The sequence below is a fragment of the Sus scrofa genome, chromosome 1, assembly GCF_000003025.6.
Source record: "Sus scrofa isolate TJ Tabasco breed Duroc chromosome 1, Sscrofa11.1, whole genome shotgun sequence".
NCBI classification, from domain to species: Eukaryota; Metazoa; Chordata; class Mammalia; order Artiodactyla; family Suidae; genus Sus; species Sus scrofa.
The window spans coordinates 212,106,268-212,129,492 of NC_010443.5; the positions used below are offsets into that span (position 1 = coordinate 212,106,268).

The 23,225-nt window shown below is 34.3% G+C and overlaps 1 protein-coding gene across 6 annotated transcripts in view; it reads left to right on the forward strand.

Moving 5' to 3' along the window:
• PTPRD (protein tyrosine phosphatase, receptor type D) overlaps positions 1 to 23,225 on the forward strand; it is a 2,180,605-nt gene that overhangs the window by 273,859 nt on the left and 1,883,521 nt on the right. The window contains exon 2 of one of the 6 annotated variants that reach the window (XM_021074300.1): positions 13,516 to 13,570. The exons of the other annotated variants lie outside the window; for them this stretch is intronic. The gene's annotated coding sequence lies outside the window, so the exon portion shown is untranslated. The remainder of the gene's footprint in view (positions 1 to 13,515; positions 13,571 to 23,225) is intronic. 6 annotated transcript variants of the gene reach the window in all.

The window sequence follows — 23,225 nt, forward strand, 5'->3', positions numbered from 1 at the left end:
ATTGCAATTAAATGTTAAATACTAATAATGGAAATGTAATCTCATGCAATCTCATGACCCTCTGCTAAGACTACAAGTTATTTTAATGTCAAGGAACTTTCTTTTTATCTTTAAACACACTTAGTGCCTATGTCATAATTGTATGTAAGAGGTATCTTTTAATTATTTGTAAGCAATCTCCTGTTTCCTACTGTCACAAAATGATATAATAATTCTGTGATAAAAACCAATGTGTTTGAAGCCCTTATAGTGTTCCAAGCTTGTTTTAAGCACTTTGGATGTGTATTAGCTCATTCAATCCTTATAACGCTCTATGATATAGATATTAATCTTATCCCAATTTATAGGAACCAAGCAACAGTTGACATCATTTCCTTAGGGCCTTACAATAGGTAAGTGCAAGGCTTTGAAATCAGGCCATTGTCACTAGGATTTATTCCATACAATACTGCCAGTTTTCATTAAGGGATGAATCCTCCTGAAAACACTTCTAGTAGAGAATTCTCAAATTAATTTTATCATGGTTAAATCAAATCAAACACACAAAAAACTCAAATATACATGTCTTCTTAAAGCAGTGTTCTTAAAAGTGACTGGAGGACAGTGTAGGAATACATAAGATGGTCCATTGAGTGTTGGAGATAAATTAGTTTTCTGTTTATATTATTTGTTAGCTCTCTCTTAATTTTGAAGGGCATTTTCTTTTTTAAATATGCAAATCCTATTATAATAGTACATTTTATGACTTATAAATGAGTAATATACAAGTATTGGAGATGCCTATATACTTTTAAAATATTTGAATGAATATATGAGCAATGAGCTATAAATTTTAGAAATAAGCATCCTATAGAAACAACCCAGAATTTAGGGAAAATAAGATTTAAGATAATAAGACATATCCCAATCTCTGCTAGAATGTGTTAGAGTAGTACCCTTTTTTTTTGGCTGAACCTCCTTTCCTCATCTATCTGATGGGAATATTAAGTGCCTTTATTATTTTATTTCAGTGATTAAGTAAATGAAATGTGTGTGAATGTTTTTAAAGCATAAATCTCTACAGAATCACTAATTCCTCAAGTATTACTCACCAACACTTTAATATGGCATTTAGAGTATTTAGGACAATCCCATGTGAAAGTAATTTTTGCACTGAGAATCTTCTGGACCTCTTTCTGGTTAAGTCACCTGGTTGATGTTTGGCATGGCTGCCATAAAACAAACAATTCCCAAGAGACAATCTCCTAGAGGCACTGTCTCTACCACTTTACTTTGCTGCTGATATTTCTGAAGTGCATTAATAGGCTTTTAGGAAGCCCCACTAGCCTCTGGCCAAGTAGTTCTGAGCTTAGTTCAAACAAACAAACTTTAAAAAACCTGACGAGGACAAAGTATTGTTCTGTTTTCTTTAAAGCCGTCACCTTGACAATAAAAATGACAAATCAAAATGAATGAATAATTTGAGCTATCACAGACATATGGAACAGTCTTGTGGTTGCCAGGCAGGTGGGAGAGGGCAAGGGATAGACTAAGAGTTTGGGGGTAGCAGATGTAAACTAGTATATAGAGAGAATTAACAAGAAGAACCAACTGTACAACACAGGGGACTATCCTTGATTTCCTATGATAAAACATAATGGGAAAATATTTTAAAAAGGTTTATATATGTATAACTAAATCATTTTGCTGTACAACAGAAATTAATACATTGTAAATCAACCCTACTTCAAAAATAATTATAGATATGAATATTCCAGTTAATAGATATTAATATTAATGTATATATGGGACTGGGCCACTTTGCTATACAGTAGAAATTGACAGAATACTGTAAACCAACTATAATGGAAAAAAAATCATTTAAGAAAAGAAAACAAAATAAAACATTCTGTGGTAAAATATGTTTACAAAATGTAGCAGTTCACATTAGTATATTATCGAACCTGAGTAGTCTAAGTACTTTGAATATATCGCAAATTTATTTGACCAAGAAAGATTTTGGGTTTTCTTTGATAATACCACAAGAAACTAAATTTTATAAAACAGGATGAAAAATACCAAGATACCAATTTCTCATTCATAAGTTCTTCAATAACTCAAATCAGATGATTAGAAAATGCTAAGGTAGAAATGGAAATTCTACAGATTTTTATTTTGCCAAGATAATGTAACTATTTTATTAAAAGAAAATTTACCACACTATAAATGCATAGTAATATATAATCCTGAAATGCCTGTTTGGGGATTATTTAAAAACAGAAATAAGATACTTATAACCTTCAATAAGAAAATGTGCACCTGTTTATTGAAAACATATTTTAAATTGACATTAATCTGCCCCATCAATTACCAATGCAAAACATTTTTTTATTTCTTTTTTTTTTTCATTTTAGTGCTGCACCTGTGGCATATGGAAGCTTCATACACCACAGCCACAGCAACTCAGGATCTAAGCTGTGCCTGTGACCTACACCACAGCTCAGGGCAATGCCGGATCTTTAACCCACTGAGTAAGGCCAGGAATCGAACCCACAACTTGATGGATACTAGTCCATTTCTTAAACTGATGAACCAAAAACGGAACTCCCAACATTTAAGGGAGTTAAATGACCACATCCAAAATTATGACATCCAGTAGACACAGAAGGCACACATAGCACCCACTCCTCTCACATCCTCCCTCCCCTCTGCAAGAATTATTTGATGTACTTTCCACACCGTAGTAAAAAATGACATGAAGACAGAGCTAACCGAATGGAAGAGAAAATGCTATCACACTAGCTGTTGCCTTATATTTCACTATCATCATATGACCCCTTATAACAGTGTGACACATGGTATTTCAAACCACATTTCCAGTACAAACTGGAAACAAAACAACTTGTGAGTGAAGTTCAATAAATATTCTTGTACACTCATAGCTAAAAGTCAAAAAATTTAAAGAAAATCTTTGACAAAATCCTTAGAGGAATATGGCTATTCAGACGTGGCTATTGTGTGCACATTATCAACACTAGAAACCCAGAGACATGGATAGCAAAAGTTATAAAGAGGATAAAAGACAATATCTGTGGAATGTGGGGAATTCTTATGTAAACTAGGTTGACTTTCATATGTATCATCCAAAAATGCACATAGGCCTACATTAGCATTTCAATGGTTAAAAATTGGAAATATTCCAAATATCTGTCAGCCTAATTGTCTTAATTGTTTATATACATATGCGTGTAAATATCCATCATTAGATGAATTCCATAAACTTAAAGCTGAGCAATTGCAAAAGTATTCTTAAAGAATATATAGTATTGTTTAGAGATATTTATATGTGTAGGAAGAGCACGGGACTTATAATTACAGAAAATGTGGCTAGTAACCTGAGGGGATGAGAGAATGAGGGAATGAGGGGATGATGTAGTTTGGAAACATAGCTCAGCAGGTTTCAATTTTATTGATTAAATTCCTTTTTTAAGCTGGATTGTAAGGACATAGGAGTTCACTTTATTATTTTTTATGTCTTTCTTTGTCTTTCTTATGTTTTCGGTATTATACAATAAACAAATAAATTATTCAGTCCATCCCTGAGAAAATCTTGGAGGTCTTCTAGTAGCTCATTTAATTTTCATAGTCATTGGTTGTGTTTTGGAGCCAACTTTCTAATGTAAGATAAAAAAAAGAAAATGCCAAATTATATTTTCTATCAAGTGATTAAAATTGCCTTTTTGGGGAGATTTCCTGCTGTGGCTCAGTGTTAAGGAACCAGACTAGTATCCATGAGGACATGGGTCCAATCTCTGGCCTGGCTCATGGGTTAGGGATACAGCATTACCACAAGCTGTGGTGTAGGTCACAGATGTGGCTCAGATCTGGCATTACTGTGTAGGCTGAAATTGCAGTTCTGATTTGACCCCTAGCCCAGAAACTGCCATATGTTGCCGACTCGGCCCTTTAAAGACAAATAAATAAATAAATAAAATTTCCTTTTTTGGACATACATGTAAAATAAATGAACTGCACATTTGATAAATGATTTGTTGGTATAAAATTGTCATAAACTATAATTTTAAAGACCTTGTCCTCATTTTGTAAGAAGTAAAGAAAAATCTTGATTTTTTTTTTTAAAAAGTACATAAGGTTATTTTGACTCTCCAGTCCTAAGAGTCTTTATATTAGTGACCTCAGAATATTTCTTCTGAAAGTAACCACTCATCCATGCTCCCCCAAAACCCTCTACTCCAATCCTGAGGTTGAAGGGAGTGATGAGCAGTTTTTATAATTGTTGAAAATAGAAGATAGTGGAATTAAATAGTGCTTATTATGATGATGCAAACAAAGTGTTTGTTCAATTAATATTGATGACTGAAAAGTACTGTGAGGGAGTAGAGTAAACAAGGCCTGGGAGGGTCTAATGGCTGGGAGGGAAAAAAAAACATTAGGTTTTGCTGTTAGTGGTTCCATCGGTGTCATTGGGCCATTATTGCAAGTGTTTTTCCACAGCAACCCTTTCTGGAGCAAACTTAGGCCTATCTCAACAACATTAACATGACCACAATTCCACTCCCCAAACCCTGATTATCAGGGAGAGCTTTCTAAAGGGGTTTTTACAGAAGAGGTTTCAAAGACATAACTGCAATATAGCTGAGCATATTGGAAATGATTATTTCAAAGATCATTATTTTATTTTGGATTCAGGCAAACTAGCTAATAAATAGGGTGCAAACTAAGTTTTCTGGTAATTTTAAGAATCTTGTTAAAGTAAAATTACCTTGCCTCATATACACACTCTGTGTGGCTTGTCAGCTTTGAGGGGATTTTACTCAACTATTCACTCTGTTCAATATATTAATCTTTTTCTCATGATACAAGTCACCTAAAGATATTGCACTATTTAAAGATCAGCATTATGGATGTTGTGCAAGAGAAGCAGAGAAATGAGAGCTAATATAGATGTCTCTGGATAAAATCCTGCACAAAGTATGTTATATCCTGTTTTGTAAAGTCTGTACTTTTCTTAAGTCACTTCAATACCATATTAAATATAAATATTACAGTGAATAGAGTAAGAGAAATAGGACAGTACGATTATTATGTAATCAAATACTAATAGATTGTTGGAAAGGTTTATATTCAATACCTCAAAATGCTTGAACAACCAATACATCCAATTACATATGCTCTTGGAATTATAAATCCACATACTCACATGTATATAGCTAATACAACTTGTGATCCATATTTCATTACTTTAACCTTACATGTAAGACAATTGTCTGTTTTATATGCAGGACCTCGACTGCTCTGTCTACAGAGGTGATGTAAAATTTCTACTTGAATAGCAATAAATCATGTTAATTCAGCCCTAGTGAAATGAAACGTGGTAGAGAGGATGGAAGAAGAATAGGAATGAGAATGGTCAAAACAAAGTATTGAGCATAAAAAATCTGCCCTTTGAAGTTATGCCCTAATATTGGGTTAAGTACCTCCAGCTATGAAACAAGAACTCAGACCAGCAGGAGTGTTTGTATAATTATAATAATCTATTGATAGTAAAGCAAGATAAAGTAATTTTGTATGTTTTGATTTTAATACAGTGTTTTCTAACCAATTCAGTGAACACAACTCAATTAGTTTCAAAAATGAGGTGAAAATGGACCACCTGCCAAAGGTTAATGAGATAAAAATGGGTTTCATTGGAACTACAAGCAGAGCCCACAGTTTGATTTAATAAGAAGCCACCTTATTCAGTTCCTATTTCCACCACATTCTGTTCTTAAAATGAGGCTTAATGAAATTGGTTTCACTTATCAATGCCTGCAAAATTAACATGCTTACCTAATATTGACTCAAAACTCAATCTTCTCTCTTAAACTATGTTTTCCTAAAAAGAGTGGCTGACCCATATATGCAAGTCCACATTTTCAATCCATCTACTTTCACTATCAAAGCACTGTCTGGGAAATGAATATGTCCATTTTTTAAATATGTTTCTCTGTATTTCCAAGGTTTCTAAATTTGTATTCTTCAAAAAGCTTTAGAAATAAAAAAGGAAATATGAGGCATTTTTTTCTTGTGCAAATCTAAAGCAAAATTTTAAGAATTGTCTACTTGTCAAAAAAAAAAAAAAATTAGAATTCAAACGTCTGGAAGATGCTAACCCCTGATTGCCTAGTGTTATTTCTTGAACAATTGATGGTTTTTGATCCAAGCTTCTACACGGTTAAAGGCTCAGGGTTCCATCTATGATGGAATCCAATCCAGCTATTTAGGGTCCTGTAATCACTCCATGGCTTCAACATAATATCCTTTCTGAGAGGTGAAGAAGAGGTTCTATTTGTACCAATCCATTCCCTATTCTTTAGAGAGGGTTTATGTGTGACTCTTAATTTCCATCAAAGTGTAATTGGGCACTGAAAGAAACAGATTGGTTATTGTCGACCATATGATAGGTGCTGCAGAGAGCCAGGAAAAAAGCATGATTCATTGATTTTAATTATGTTCAGATGAGCCACTTCAGAGACTCTCTTGTAAAATAAATATCATGTAAAATAAAGGCATATAAAATAAAGGCAGCATTTTAGATTACAGAATTGTTTAGAATGCTGAATTCCAAAATAAACTGATTTGGTTCTTGACCTAAAATAAATAGACTGCCAAACATTTGTCCACCAAAAATGGCTGTATTCAAGATCAGCAGAAAATAGCAATTTGGGGTCTTCCACTATGGCGAGCCACATACAAGTCCCCCTATAGCTAAGGAAGGAGAACAATTTTGTAGAGTAAAAGTAAGTTGGGAGGGTATTTTGTAATAGAAAACAAAGAGTCCATGGCTTTTCATTGACTGGGACTTTGTCAGGAAAGAAGAGGGATCTTTCTGGTTGCTCAATCTATCTAATTGAGGTTTCTGTTTATCTCTCTCTCTTTTTTTTTAAATTCTGAATGTTACTTCTTAGTTCATTTGCTTATGTTTAACTGTCAAAGGAAACTTTTTGGTGGTAAATTGCTAGAACACTTGCAAACTGAAAGGACTTAACAAGGTGCATCTTCCCTATGACAAAACACAGAGAGTGGGGAAGTCTACCTAATGTAATAGATCTATTTATTCATTCATAAAGTATTGTCTATATTATTCTATAACCTGTGAACTTGTACCACTCCACAAGCTAGTTCTTATAGAACTAGCCCATCCAGGTGGGCTTTAAGAAATATCATGAATATTTCTGTTTTCATTATTTGAAAGATGCAGGATCTGAATGCCAAATTGCCTTTTAGTAACATGATCCTGAAATTTTTCCATCTTACCAGAATAAATTTCTGATGATATCCAAATCTCATCCTGTATTTGTTATTTTCCCTCCAAATCCTCATCATACTAAAGGTATACAGATTTGTTCTCTGTAACTGAAACAACCATATTAAATAATATCTCCTTCATTAAAAAAATGACAAGGTGGACTTCATTAAAACTGAAAAATTTTGCTCTGTAAAAAACCCTGTCAAAAGAATAAAAAGGCTGTCCATGAAATGGAAGAAAATAGTTGCAAAAGACACATATGATAAAGGATTGTGTCTTTGTTCAGACTGCTATAACAGGATAACATAGACTAGGTGGCTTAAGTAATAAGCATTCATTTCTCATATTTCTGGAAACTGGGAAGTCCAAGATCAAGGCACCAACAGATGTGATATATGATGAGTGCCCTCCTCCAGATTGCAGAATGCCAACTTTTTGTACCCTCACATGGTAGAAAGAAGATGAGATAACTCTCTGGGCTACTTTTCATAAGGCACTAATACCATTCATAAGGACTCCATTATCAGGACTTAATTACCTCCCAGAGACTCTGCTTCCTAATACTATCACAGGATTTAAACATCTGAATTTGAGAAGGACACAAATAATTTAGTCTATTGAAGACTTTTTCTCAAAACATATGAACTCTTCAATTCTTAAAATTTGACAATAAGAAAACAGATAACCTTATTAAAAAAATGGCCAAAGACCTCAACAGATAGCTCCAAAGATACAGAGATGGCAAATAAGCATATAAGAAGTTGCTTTATATCATATTTCATCAGGGAAATGCAAATTAAAGCAATTATTAGATACCATTACACACCTATTAGGGATGTGTAAAATCTAGAACATTGATAATACAAAATGCTAACGAAGATGTGGAGTAGCAAGAATTCTCTTACATTCCTGGTGGGAATGCAAAATGGTGCAGCCACTTTGGAAGACAGTTTCTTACAAAACTAGTTATGCTTTTACCATACCAGCAAACAACAATCATACTCCTTGGTATTTACCAAAAGGAATTGAAAGCTTGTATCAACAAAAAATCTGTACATAAGATGTTTATAGAAGTTTTATTCATAATTACCAAAATTTGGAAGCAACTAGGATGTTCTTCAGTAGATAAGTGGATAAACAAATTGTGGTACATCCAGGCAATAGGATATTCCTCAATAGAAAAGTGGATAAAAAAATTATGGTACATCTAGGCAACAGAATAACATTGTGAAAAAGAAAAGAGCTATCAAGTCATGAAAAGACTTGGGGGAACTTTAAATGCATGTTACTAAGTTAAGGAAGCCAATGTGAGAAGACTGCATATGAGGATACTTCATATTCTGGAAAAGGCAAACTATGTAGAAAAAAAAAAAGATCAATGGTTGCTAGGGACTGTGGGGAAGGAGGAATGGATAGAACATGAGGATATTTAGGGCAATGAATCTATCCTGCATGATAATATTACAATAATGGATATGTGTCATTTTATACATTTCTCTGAATTCACTGAATATACAAGACCAAGAGTGATTCCTACTGTAAACTATAGACTTTGAGTGATAATGATACATCGTGTTGCTTTATCAGTTGTAACCAGGGTACCACTCTGGTCATCTCTGGTCAGGAGTGCTGTTAATGGGGGAGGTTATGCATGTGTTGTGGTAGGGAGTATATGGGGAATATGCGTACCTTCCACTAAATTTTGTTGTGAACCTAAAACTTCTCTAAAAAGTAATATCTATTAAATATTAAAAATATCAATAATATACCCTGAAGGATAAAAATTATTATTTATCAACTAAGAATGTAGAAATAAAGGATTTCAATAAACATTTTTCCTAGATGATTGTAAATGGCCAGTAAGCACATAAGAAATGCTTACTCTATTCGTTATTAAAGAAATACAGGTCAAAGCCACAATGAGGCATCATTACACACCCACTAAAGTAGTTATAAGTAAGAACTCAGATAATAACAAGTATTCTTGAGGTTGTAGAGAAATGAGAATCCTCATCCACTGATAAAATATAAATGTGTACATCATTAAATGTACATGTCATCTAAAAGAGTATAAGTGGTATCCATTTTGGAAGACAGTTTGACAGTTTCTCTAAATGATAAATATAGAGTTGCCATATGAACTTGCACTTTCACCACTGGGCATATATACTTATGAGCAGTGAAAATATATGTCCATAAAAACTTGTATACAGATGTTTATAGCATTGCTGCATTTGTTTCTGGAATCTCAATTTCCTTGTCTTTTTCAGTTTCCAAAGGCTGCCTGCATTACAAATACACTCCCATCTTCAAAGCTAGCAATGTCAGTGGCCAGGAGAGTCTTTGCCAGATCATATTACTCAGATTTTTACTCTTCTGCCTCACTTTCTCCCTTATGAGAATCCTTATGATTAAACTGGAGCCGTCTGAATCATCCAGGATAATCTCCATCACCTCAAATTTACTTCATTAGCAATTTAATTTCTCTCCACTCTATAACATAAGATATTCACAGATTTTGGAAATTAGAACATGGATATGTTTAGGAGATAATTATTCTGCTAACCACACATGCTTCTTTTTATAAAAAAAATTATTTTTACCATTTCTAAATGATTATTTAAAAATTAACCCTCTGTAAACCAGCTATAATGGAAAAAAATAAAAATCATTACATAAAAAAAATTAAAAAATAAAATAAAATTAACCCTGAATTCTACAAATATTATTTAATGAAAACTACTTCATTCAAACAATGAATTCAAACAATGGAGGAGGTAAGTTATTTTTAATTTTTAATAGCATATGCTAAGAGATATTTATTTTAGTACAGAGATACCAAGTGTTATTTGCATGATATAATTGACCAAGATAATATTTTCAAGAAAAATTGACTATCCATTTTGTTACCTTAGAGGGAAAGATGATATATGACTGATGATATATGCTATGCTATTGCTATGCATGGAACAGTGTTTTACGACTGGTAGTATGTACAAATTGTCCCTATTTTAAATAATTAGAGTTCTTGTTTATGCCCTCCAAACACTATTTTCTAATGCTTATTTTTCCTAAAATTAAATGGTTCTCTTAAAAATCTAGAAGACAACATTTCCTGTTAAGAAAGTGGATCATATTTGTCATTGCTGTGGCTGTGATATAGGCCAGCAGCTGCAGCTCTGATTCCAGCCCTAGCCCGGGAACTCCATATGCTGCAGATGTGGCCCTAAAAAAAGAAAAAAAAAAAGAAAGTGGAACATAGGCATATGTGATTGGCAATTTTAGATACTTTGCATTTAGTAGCTCAGACTGATCTTAATATTGTCTCAAAAAGGTAATCTGAGAGTAAAATAAATAAATAAATGAAGACCTGGAGGAAAACCAAATGCACTTGTAAAAGGTAGGATTGGGTCTGGATTAGCCCCAAAGAAAGGCAGTGAAATGTTAGGACAGGCAGGAGCAAGGCAGAGAAGCAAAAAGCAACTGGATAGGAAGAGGGCAGTTTGTGGCTCAAGAGAATGAAGACAGATCTAGACTATTAGGGTGGACATGTGTTTCAGTGAAGAGAGAAAATACTCATGGCATAAAGTTTGACCACCTGGCAGAAGATATAAGTGTTTAAATGCTAGCTTTATCTTAATGACCTCACAGTTATGCAGCACATAGAACTATAACATTTTTTTTTTTTCTTTTTTGGTCTCAACACAGCATGTGGAGTTCCTGGGCCAAGGATCAGATCCACTTACAACTTAATGGAATTTATAATCCATAGTTTTGACTAAATTTCCTCAATTTAGTATACAAATATCCCATATTCCCTGGGTGATTATGCACGATATATTGGAATTTACTACATATAAATTATCATATTTAATAAAAGATTAAGAGTATACAACATAATAGTTCATGTAAATATCCTTCTTTACTTGGATAATATTTTGGGTTTTTTAAGGACTATGCAAATAATTTGTCATTAAATATACCTATCCTATGATTTCAAGCCTATGAATTGATTGCTGTTGCTGAAAAGATTCAGTAATAATCATCCTTCTTTGCTATATTGATGCCTATGTCATTTATGAACTCATGCATGTTTTTGTCATATATGCTGGAAACAAAAAAAGGCCAGCAGCAATACTAAAATTTATAGAGCTGTTTGAGTGTTTATTTACAACCATATTAAATTTCTTCTATATTCACTTGATTAAAAATAACTATGTTCTTGAATAAACAAAGTAAACAAGTAAAGAGGACGTATCACCTGTAAGTGACACATAACAAAGTTAAGGGCATACTTATGGTGTGGATTGAATTCACTATGACCTGATGGTCTCCCAATGAAATGTATATGAAGTCTATACTAATTTGCCTGTAAATGAGACTGATGCTTGAGTTTATTTGGGGCAGAAAGACTACCTACTGTCAAGCAATCAAGCACTACCCCTTTAATTGCAATTTATTCCAACAACCACACTTTATTGATCCTAGCATACACTTATGCCACAGCAGTATCATTACTTGACTTTATTTTAACAGCTTCAAAAGGTTAGAAAGCTAGAAACCACTGTGAAAGAGACCATTAAAAAGTTGAATTGCTAACATTGCTTTACACTTTATGTTGAGTAATGCTAACTGTATTTTTGGAATTATATAAAAAATAAGGAAAAAGGGAATGATGGCTATTAGGCCCCTTTATAAGAGCTAGTGCTTTCTTATATTAAATATTATTTAATATTCACAAAAACCACACAGAAGCAATGAGGATCAATATTGTTATTTTCATTTTACAGATAAGCTGCAGCTTAGAGAGATTAAGTAAATATCCCAGATCTGTAGTATTAAAATGCTAAAATCATCTCTCTTAGTCCAAAGTATATGTTTATTTTCTTGCCTAATTTCTTGCAAATGTTTTGTACATTGACCGTTCTATGATTTTTTGGTTATCTTGACGCACTCTAAGTGGTATTTAAAATGTGAAAATAGCTAAGTTTTGTGCCCACTATGGGTTTTAAAACATTGATCTATATCCAATCACTTTTATTAGATGCATTCCCTTTTATAAATGAAGTTATTTTTTTCTGTATTTAAACATTAGAGTTCTGTAACTTCATTTTGGAATTTTCAGCTAATTAGATGATGTATCCAACATGCCTATATTTCAGGTATATACGTTGATGATTTGATATAGGTATATGTTGTGAAATATTCACCACAGTTAACATTCCATTACCTCATAGAATTAGCGTTTTGAGGGAGGAAGGAGTGTGAACATTTAAGATTTACCCTTTCAGCAAATTTCAAGTGTTTAATAATATTGTATTGTTAACTATAGTTGCATTGTTGTGCCTTAGATCTCCAGAACTTATTTATATTGCATAACTAAATTGTGTATTCCTGGACCAGTATCTCTTCTTATCTTATTCCCCCTAGCAACTGATAACCACTCTTCTGCTGTCCTGTTTTCATGATATTAACATTTTGGATCTCACATATGACTGAGAACATGCAGTATTTGTTATTCTGAATCTGCTTATTTCACTTACCATAAAGTCTTCAGGTTTATCCATGTTGTCACAGATAGCAAGATGTCTTTTTTTAAGGCTAATAGTCCAGTGTGTGCGTGTGTGTGTGTGTGTGTGTGTGTGTGTGTACGTGCAGTCAAATGTATAGTCACATTGTCTTTATCCATCTGTCAGTGAACCTTTGAGACTGTAAATTGGTAGAGCTATTATGGAAAACAGTATGAAATTTCCTCAAAATGTTAAAAATATAACTGCCTTTTGATCCAGCAATATTACTTCTGGATATATATTCAAAGGATAAGAAATCAGTATCTCAAAAAGATTTCTACACTCCTATGTTTATGTGAACCTTATTCATAGTGGAAAAGATATGGAAACAACCTAAATATCCTCCATAGATGAATGGATAAAGTTTGCCATTTGTTATACACGCTTTCTGATTAGACCTGAGTGATTGCTTAGTTCACAACTCTTCATGAATTCTCTGCAAATCTGACTAGATTTAGTCTAGTTTACAGAAAGGGACCAAAGGTGGATGCTCTAAACTTCCTATTTCTATCATCCAAAGTATTCTGCTTTTAATGTTTTCATTTTTTGTACTTCCATAAAATTTCATTCACAGAATAAACAAGCCAATAAATTTTTAAAGTATTAATTAAATTTAAAATCATGGATCTATCTAGTCCAATGTCCTCATTTTTGCAGGTGAAGAAATGGAGATTCAAAGAAGTAAAGAACCTGTCTCAAAGTCATGGTACTAGTAAGTGATATCTACAAATCTAAAGTCAGATATCAGACTGTTTAACCTGAGTAATCTCCATTGCAAAATTCGTTTTTTCATTTTGAACATTATGTTGAAAACACAGTATAAAACTATTTCCATCCCTGACATATAGTCCTTGGCACTAATTATATGTTACCTGTGTTCAGTTCTACTTCATTCACACTTTAGAAGAAGCTTAGAAAGTGAGTTAGAGGATATTTTTCTTTTGAGTTACACTGAGGCAGTGTAACTCATCAGATAATGTAGCAAAAGAAAGCTGACATTCATTTAAGAACTTCCCATGTCCTAGGTGCTTAATAAGAATCATTCCATTTAAGGAAGTTCTCATGTGGTGCAGCAGGTTAAGGATCCACTATTGCTGCAACTATAGCACAGGTTACAACTGTGGCATGGTTCAATCTCTGGCCCAGGAACTTCCACATGCCATGAGTATGGCCAAAAAAAAAAAAAAAACAGAGTCATTCCAATTAATCTTTAAAAAATTGTAAGAGTTTTATCCCCTTTTTAGAAATAATCTAAGGGTGTAAGATGGTTGATAATTTGTCCAAGTGCATAGAACTATTAATTTCAGAGCTAGTTTCAAATCTAAACCTGACTTCAAGGGTACCCACTTTTTGTACTATACAATTTTGTAATTACAAAAGACAGGGGTCAATATAAATTGTATGTAATTCCAAACTAGTTGTAGTATAAGCAGTTGCATGATGCAGTGCTAAGAGAAAACTAAAGTAGAGAAAGAGCAACTTGAGTTGACACTAAAAATTGCTATATTCTTGCTCATGACTCTAAACTAGCAATTCTTTGAAAGCTTCTTACTCTGAAGACCTTAGGTACAATAATATCTGTAAATGAGTGGAAAAATGTTGTTAACACATACATAAAACATTAGAGGTAGAGATTGCTCACGAGAATTTCAGAAAAGTGAGGCTTTACTTTAGCTGTTGATGTCTGAATGCATTGTTAAAGAAAGCAAATGACATTTTGAGTTGGATAGGATATTGGTATGTGAGGTTGGATAAAATCATTTTCTTTCAAGAAGGAAGTAGGAGAAGCCTGGAGATGGAAATGAGGAGGGATATCTTGGCAATAGAGGTTAGGCTGAATCTTCAAATAGGATACGGAAGAGTGAGATGTTATTTTAAAAGATGGAACTAGGATTCTTTGGTGAAAGTTTTGAAGCCTGATCTAAAAAAAAATTTTATGTTACTATATATACCAAAAATGGACGTTGGAAGTGTTTGTCTTTTGTTGTTACTATTATTTGTTTATTCTAATTTGTGCAATCACATAATTAGGTTGTGTCTTGGAAAAATTATGATAGCATTGTGATAAGTGAACTACATACATTAAGAATCAGAAATGAGACTAAGTAGCTAGTGTGAAAAATAATGAAGGCAAACATTTCTACTTAATTTTGATCTGTTTTTATCTGTTAAAGATAATGATATCTACCCTTCCTAGTGGCTGTAATAGCTCAGATTTCTGTATTAAATTTGAGGAGGAAATATTACTGACCTTGCGTATCATGTGTTAGCTTAGTCTTCCCTCAAAAAACAAACATAAAATTCCATAGATGCAATTGATATCCAATTACTTGCCAATTGTACTTTTCCTAATAAATATTTGTTTAATGAATAAATACATCACTTTTCAATCTGCATTTCCACCTTGAAAATTCCTGTCATGTAGAAGAGAAGATAGATGTCATGATAGTTTTATTTTTATTATCCAGGAAACCTATCTTTTCCTAGATAAGTCTTTCTGAGTGAAAACTGTCCTTGTGCTTTGAAGAAGTCCCCAGTTTACTTAAAATTTGCACTTTAAATTGAGGAAGGGAAAAAGTAAGGAATACTTGTTTTTTTCCTGAGGGGCATAAACAAATAGGAAGTGCTATGTGAAATCCTAAAGCATTTGCCCATATAACGAAGGAACACAAAAACAAAAATGCAAATTAAGAATCATTTAGCTTCTTAAAGGTCAACTACTTGGTTTTAATATCTATATAGGGAGGAAAAAGCCCTAAAAGCCCTCTGCTGTCCTGTTAGATAATACAGGACAACTCATGCTCTTAATGTGGATTTCATTTTCGATTTATATTATCCACATTTTAGAAACCTTGTTCCAGGAATTGTGTGCACCCATGAATGAGGCTGACCAAGACCACCCCAATGCTATGCTGCTTCCTAACTATGATTATCCAAGTAAACGGCAACAATTTGCTTTCTTCTTGCTCATTTGAATTTATCATAGCCCTGAAACTTTCTTCAGATTTTTTTTCTGTCTTGTGGATTATATTTGTAAGCCCCAGGCTCTCTTTAAAAATGTACTTCATTTAATTTTACATTCATTTATCTTATAAGCATTATATCTGCTAAATTTATCCCTTTTGTATTAAATCTCTGCTCTACTTTCTTAAAGAAACAAATGTGTATGTGCATATGTATATATATACATTTTTCCCCTGCTCCAAACAGGGGCTGTGACTCTCAAATGCAAAATACCTTTGCATTAGAGATTTTTTTATTTTTTATTTTTTTTACCAAACTGATACATATTAACATTTCAAACTTCTTAGAAAGCAGCACTTTGATGCAGAGGCTATTCAAGTGAATTCTATATATAAGATTTGACATTTTGTTTGACCAGGTATTTAAAATAAAAATGTAAGTTAGAGTCTGGGGTGGGAAAGGAAAGCAACAGTACATCTTTATCTATAGATATAGGAAAAGTCAAAATAGAACACCCTTGTGAAGTTTGGTGTAAGCATTGGTTATCCATAGCACTGTTTCTGGTACACAGAAAAATTATATGTATGTTGTTGGGTTTTAATTGACAGTTCCTTGACTTTTTCAATTGTATATTTGTGAAAATACTCTATCCATTAAGGGTAATGTTGGTATGGATAGAAATCTAGCATTAGATTTTAAGCAACTGTCTCAAGAAATCAGTCCTTTGCTTACTTAAATGTCATTCATTAGCCAAAAAGGTGAGTTTGCATGGGGTGTGAGCTATAACACTCCTCACGACTCCTGGTAGCCCACTGTGCTGAGAAATAGAGATGAACATGGCATACTCAGCTTTGTTTCTTGGTTATAACTATGATACTGTTAGCAAGACCCAATGGTATTCCATTTATAGTTTTCTTTTTATACATTCTGAATTAGTCTTTGGGTTAAAAATAGAATGGTATTCATATGATATAGATGCAACTTACTTCATGACTCTTTAATCTCTGGTATAAAGAAATAAGAGAATGCCTTCACTTTGTTTCCCAGGAGGATAAATCAATAAATTTTATAGTACTATGAAAGTTTTAAAGAAAAAAAGATTATTGAAAATGTGTTTTAATTTAAAATATATCATTTTATTATGAGACATAGTTTGGCACAGAGATCAAGAGTATAGATGCTGGGGAAACATAGTTATATAAAATGATGAGTTCCACCTTTTATTATTTGTATGATTTTGGAAAAGTTTTCAGATGTGCCTGTTTCTTAATTTCTTCTTCTGTAAAAACATCTACCTCATAGAATTGTTCTAAATATTAAGTAAGTTAATGCACATAAAGTTTCTTACACATAATCATATTAGCTGGTCTAATAATTAAATTGACACAAGACATTACCAGTAGAAGAAAGAAACAAATTTAGTTAGTACACCTGAAGGCATCATAGAAATGGGATGGAAGAAGTGGCTAAAGTAGGCAGCGTTTATACCTTTTCATCAAAGAAATAATAAAGGAATGAGGAATTGACAGGTCAAAGAAATTTAGATTGTGAGCGATTAATCTAAACCGAGTTTGGATTGTTTAGTAACTAAATTAGTAAAGAAATAACAATGCTTGTTCACATGTTTCTTAGCCCAAATTTCCTATCTCTGATGGTAAGAATGTCCGACCTCCAGATGGAATGAAAGGGACCTTTCACATGGGAGATTTATTTCCTACTTTCAAGGAGACAGAGAGGAGGGTCAAAGTGTTCCTCTTGCATTGGCTATTTCTTAAATAACTTTTATTTGGAATAGTAAATATGTCAGTTTAGCTCTTTTGGAGTGACCTGCCCTGAGCCCCAACACAACATCTTAATATCTGGGATAGATATAAAGATTAACTATTGGAACACCTATGGTCCACTGTCTCCAGTTCTTCTTCTTGCTAAATTCTCCTGGCTGATGGAACATAGGCAAAGTTATTTGTCACATTTCCTGGCCCATGCAAATTTACCACGTGTGATCTTCCATGCTCTTTCCCTTCCCGTGATACTTTAGGAGCCACATAAATTTAGCACTCTTCCTGTGCTTTTTGTTTCCTTTCTCTGCTACTTATTAATATCTTTCCAACAGGACTCTGGAATTCAGTCTTGGCTTTTACCTCTTTTCGGCTTAATGTATGTTAGAACTCTATAATGTCCTGTAAACAGTACACTCATTTGAATTACAGATACAAAAAACCCAAAATCATGCCCTATTAGCCTTATGCTGAGGGTTGCACTTGTTTAATTGCACTTGCCTGTTATATTTACATGGAATTTTTATATGCAATGTCTAGAAAGTTAGTTTGCTAGGAAGAGGGATCTACACAATATGAAGCTCTGATAATCCGAAGTGAGACTTGGAAGCAGGGACAAAACTGAGGCACCTGAAGTAAGGCTATGGAAAGAAAAAGAATATTGAAACAAGAGCTTTTGTGTCATTAGCCTAAAGTTCCAGGTTCCTGGAAGAAAGAGGACAAGTACTACTGATAAATCCTGGAGGGACTGGGGGGGTGATGTTTGGAAGTATTTTCTTTACAGCAGGGAGTTTACCTGTTAAAATTTTGATTTAATGCATAGGTATATTGGCCTATCATCTTATAACCTATTTTCATAGACTGTTAACTAAATTGATGAAGTACTTTTTGGCTTAATGTATGTTAGAACTCTATAATATCCTGTAAACAGTACATTCATTTGAATTACAGATACAAAAATAATCTTTTGTTTATACCTACTTTTGTATAAAATATTTAGCTTGAGCATCTGGGCATCAGTAACACAATATTTTGTGTTCTAACCATGATTTTTCATTATGTAAAATGGCCTGTTTAGAAGCCAGTGCTTTATTTTATATGTTAAAAATGAAAACAAGGAAGATTTGGGTCAACTTGATTTGATTTCTGTAACATTTGGTAGAAGAGGGACATTTTTGCAATAAGATAAAATGTAAGTATCACCGTCTTTAATGCATTAATTCAAATATTGAGAAGGTAGCAGAATTTGGCCAAATGCAGAGATGCAGAAGCTGCTTATGGAGAAACCCTGAGACTTGGGTTGAGCAAACCTGAACTGTGCAGGAGCAAGAGTTGGACATTTAGAACAAAGTTATGCTTCTTGCTATGATTTATTAGAATTACCAAACCACTTCAGTGTAAACTTGACATAAAAGAATGTGGAATTCCTACAGCAAGTGAAATTCCATTGACCTGAGGGCAGGCTGAATTGGATAAACAATTTTAGTCAAGTCTTTGCTGGGACTGAGTGATCTTCATGGCATCTAAGTGTGTGCCATAGAAGTGACAGACCTTAATTAAATAGGCTGAGTTTAATATCCCTCTCTAAGATTTTACCTTTTTTTTTTAATGCAAGTAAATGTTATCTCTCTCCCAGCTTCCCCAGATCCCCATATCCCTCAAAAATGAAATTAGAAAACAGCAGATTCCACTTTGTCAAGGCAGCCAATTAAATGGCAGAGGGTGTCTGTTTCTGTGTCTTTTTCAGAAACAATTGTATCATTAAATCCTGAAATTGTAGTGTCAGCAGGAAATAGAGCAAATAGTTGCCAAAGGGAGAAAAAATATGAACAATGCAGCTACTTTGATGTCTTCCTGCCCTCCTTTCCAGTGTCTATTGCTGAACAAGCTACAAACAAAACGTGAGGGAGCAAATGCTTGTGCAGATGAGCGTGGGTGGCTTCAACCTCCCTTTCTAGGAAGCTTGCTCACTGATTTCTTCTGCTCCCACTTGACACCGTAGGCAGACTTCACTAATCAGTGTTTCAGAACACAACTCCCACTGCCCTGCCTTGTTCCTCTCCAATTACTGTTTCCTTGTGGAATATACTCTCTCATCCCCCTTTTAAAAATTCATTCATTTATTTATTCAACAAATACCTATGGAGCTCCTACCTTGCGCTAGACACAGTTCCAAGCAAAGATGCCTCAGTGAACAAAACAGACATAAATCCATGCCTTTATGCAGATTATTTGGAGGTGGTAGAAACAGACAATAAATTAGATGCATCATGAATCCGTCAGTTGTATAGTTGGGTAAGGGAAATCCAGAGCCAGGGGACTACAGTTTTTAACAGGGTAGTCAGAGGTTTTATGCTGACCTGAGACACAGAGAATAGCAGTTAATCACACACATTCTTTTACAAGACTGCTGGGGTTCTCAATCCATCCACCTCTGTCACAGATTAGTTACATGAGCTTCATTAAATTTACTTGATTTCTCCAAGCCTCAGTTTCTACATCTCTAAAATGGGGATAATGTTAAACCCTATTGAATCTTACTGTATGTAAAGGATTTAGAGCATAGTATATAGTGCACATTACATAGTATATGTAGTACGTCTATAGCAAATATGATGTAAATTCATTATTATGTTCTGAAAGTAGTGTGTACCTCAATTTATAGGCATTTGAAAACTCAAAGATACTGCTTTTTTTTCTCCCTAATCTGAATCTCAGTTTTATGATCAGGAAAATTAAGATAATTCCTACCATTTACAGCTATTGTTAGGATTATGGAAAAGTTCATATTATGTATTTACAGGAGATCCTTGTTAAATGCCATGCCATTTCCTCTTCTAGATCCAATTGAAATGTTTTGACTTCTTCTCACATTATCCAGCTAGTGAAAATCTTATGTCTCCTGGTATCACTTATGGTACTTATTACATACTAGCTTGTGTGATCCTGTATTTCTCCCTTCTAAGACATCATGGATGATAAGGAGAACACTGTCAATTTAATAGCAGCTTTTCAGGAGGAAAAAAAGAAACACTCCCACATTAAATGCACCCATCAATTAAATGGTGTGCCTTGATTTTAAAAATTTAAATGTGGAAACATAGTGCATTATAGAATCACAGAAATGTATTAATTTCTATTTATATGTCTCATCACTGTTACTATGTGATTAACTATGCAGAAACTATGTATCCTCTTTGCTTAACCCTCTGCCTTGTACATTTAAAGAGCTCATTGATGACTTGATGACTGCATAATTCCTTCAACAAAAGAACTGATTTAAGTTTATACATCCAGTGAAATTGGATCATGGTTTTCAAGTAGGGGGCATTTCTTCATTCAAAACTGCATAAAAATAGTAAGGATATTGTATGGTAAAATTTTTTGGAAAGTAATATTCTTGGAGACCTTGTTGTCTGTAGATGGTAGGATTGTTTAGGCCTTTTTTTGAGTGAGAGTTTTAGAAACTCAATTTGGACTAATGAGCAAAAGGGGGAATTTTTTGATAAGCATACAGAATTCTAGTATAGAACTCAAGAGCAGGATTGCAGATTTAACTTTGATTATTCCACTTCCAACCCCACTTGTTTTATGAATCTCTTCTTAACTGCTAATGAACCACTCCTATTTGAAGGGCGTAACACAGCCTGAGTCTCAAGAATCCTGATACAGAAGGGCAGGTTTCCCTTGGGTGGGCAGAATCAGTGTTCTTGCCTGGAACATTGGAACAGCTGGTGATAATTCAAATAGTTAGGGGCTGGCCTTTCTTCTTTAAAGCCTCACCGACATCCTCCTTCCAGCTAGTTAGGCTTCTGCTAACAGTCTTTTCCAGGCCCTTCAAGCTTCCTTCACTGTCAAAACCACATGGTTTAGGTTTGTGTTATAACTGCACATTCATCTTCTATACCAGCGTCAGAGGAGCAGGTCATTGTGACAAAATGAAATAAAGGACTTATTATAGGGATTTTATGGACTCATGGCAGCTGATGGGGACATTTATAGAAGGCTCTTGCTTCTTCACCTGAAATTGAGCTTGAAGTTGCTATGCATTGGTAGGGCTCTTAGGTGATTTTGAAGTGGAGGAGAGCAAGAGCAAAACCAGAATGCACAAGGACAAACCAGGACCCAGGAAGAGAAACTGGAACTCTTCTCTGTCTCTCACCACCACTAACGCTGATGATAGGGGTTACCTGCAGTAGAAGTTGGTAACTTCACCAAAGAGCCACATGTGCACCTAACCTCAGAGAAGCTCAAGGAGAATAGGCAGAAGCTTATAGAACTGCATGTCTTGGTGCTGCACTATGCAAGTAAGGTAAGTCAGCAGGCCAGGGCCTGGGCCCCAGAGCCTGACTTCCTTGAAAGAAAGAATGGCTCTCACATCTCTACTTGCCAAATCATGTACAGGTTCTTCTTGTGGCCTCACTGAAAACCATGCACAGCATGAAGTTATGAGAAATGTAATTTCAGCTTAGCTAAGGGAACTCAATAAAAGACACCATATGCAGTGTGTATATATATGTGTGGATATATATATATATAAAGCCTTTAAAACATCCATTTCCATTGACTATATAATAAGCTTTTGAAAATATAGAAACCCAATCTGGACAAATGAACAACAAAAAAAGGGAGGGCGATTGCTATAAAGATACAAGGTTCCTAAGTTATCTTCTAAAGAGCCAAGATCAGAAATGTAAATATGACTCAGGAATGAATCTGTGAAAATCTGTGTCATATTCTTTTGCTCTGAGCTTTGTTTAGATTTTTTTTTCTGTAATTTTTTTGATGTATCCTTCAAAACCAGTCAAGTTTCCTCTGTACACCTGCTACCGAACCAAACTTAGGTAGATTTGCCTGAACCCAGTAAAGCTAATTTAATAACACCAGGTTGTGGTGATAGAAAGTGCAGTGTTTATTGCAGGCGCCACACAGGGATGTCAGTGCAGCTAGTGCTTAAAAGACTGGAACTTAAGGAAGGTTTGCAGGGATAGGTTTTTACAGATAGGGTGAGGGAGAGGGGTTGTGGGGTATGTGCACAGCTTGTGGACATTCTTCTGATTGATTGGTGATGAAGTAATAGGGAGTCATCATCAATCTTCTGGTTCTAACCGGTTTAGGATGTCTGCTTGTCTGCTTGTGGGCAGTATACAGTTAACTTCTCTCACCTGGTGGGGGTCTCAGTATCTGCAAAACAGCTCAGGCATATATGGCTCAGAACCTTATCTATAACCCTTGAGGAGTGACTAAAAGTCCTTGAATTTGTTTAATGGCTAAACTATTAGTATTTTGTTTGACTGTTTTCCTTTCTATATTTTTTCTCATTTCTGAATAAATTTATTCTTTGGAACTCAGGAAAGGCCAAGGAGGCTGCAGTTGTTCTATAGATAAGAGGCAGGTGGAGAGATGGGGAGTTGTGGAGTCTGTTCTGGGAAAGCCCCATGGGGTCCTGCTTGGTTACACTCTCAGTCTGTGTTGGAGCCTTTAGTTCTTAAGATTTGCATACTGGAACCACCAGAGCAGATTAAGGTCATTCTCTCAGTCCCAATTAAAATTTATCAGCGTATTGAAGTTTACTGTTACAGAGGGCAAGTTCATGTTATACAGATGACAATTTTCACCTCAAGT